Here is a 1125-nt window from a genome sequence, read left to right on the forward strand (position 1 = left end):
ATTATTTATTATAGTGTGGGCTACATGGAGCTTTCTTATCTGGGGACTGATGGTAGTGTGGTGGTAATGTTCTTACACTAGTGAATCTCGGGGCTCATGGGTTTGAATCACTAGAATTTGGAGTTGAATTCCCCCAAAAATTGATAATTTGGTGATTTGAGCAAATGCCAGATAAACAGTAACAAATGACATCCTGTCCTTTTGGTCAGTGGGTGTCTTACACTTGAAAACCAAACGCTGTGCTCAAGAGTATCCAAACTAGTCTTGAGAGTTCCTCAAGTGTGGTCCACAAAGTCCAAGGCACTGACACAGCATAGAGTTTAATTTATGCTTTGCCTTTCATTTCAAAGGCTTGCTGTAGGTTCAGACATGTCCTCTGTGCTGCAACCCAATGAGAACATATCTCAGACCCTTGGTCTTTGGCTTAGGGTTGTAGGATTGAGGACTCGAACCTCCATTTCTGTGTTCGGTACCTGAGACTTGTCTGGCTTCACCAGGGTGGTCTGAGCCAGAGGCTAGTGTGGGGTGTGGTTACGTGTGATGGGAGGTCACAGACAGGGAGAGGATAGAGGAAGGACAGACCACAAATCTCAAGCGACGCAGGTTCTAGCCAAGCCTTTGAAATGAAAGGCAAAGCATATTTTAAACTTGTCACATAATTTCTCATGTGCGGAACATAATTAAAATATTTATATCTGGGAAAAATGCCATCAAGCCGCTAATGTATAGTGATCCTTCAAAATCATCCTAAATTTAAATATATGTCATTTAATTCCTTTAAAAGTCCACTGTACGTACAGCGAGCTCGCAACGAGATGCCCACGGAGGTCCATTGTGATCCTTGTAGATGCTGAAGGACCTTTGGAGGTCAACGGTACATGTCCATGTTGTCAAAGTGCTGGATCTTGCCATTGCCTGGCCCAGTTGGTCACTCTCACTTCTCTGGGTCAGGAATGCAGTTCAAACCACAATCCCACGGCTTGATGTTACAGTCTCGGTTGATGCTCCAGTTTAATACTGGGGGGAGTGCTGCATTGTCAGAGGTTCTGTTGTTTGGATGAGATGCTAAAACTGACATGAGTGGGTGGGCAGGGAGAGGGAGGAGGGGGAGGGAGGATGGGTGAA

This window comes from Callorhinchus milii, unplaced genomic scaffold (assembly GCF_018977255.1).
Source record: "Callorhinchus milii isolate IMCB2004 unplaced genomic scaffold, IMCB_Cmil_1.0 Scaffold19, whole genome shotgun sequence".
Lineage (NCBI taxonomy): Eukaryota > Metazoa > Chordata > Chondrichthyes > Chimaeriformes > Callorhinchidae > Callorhinchus > Callorhinchus milii.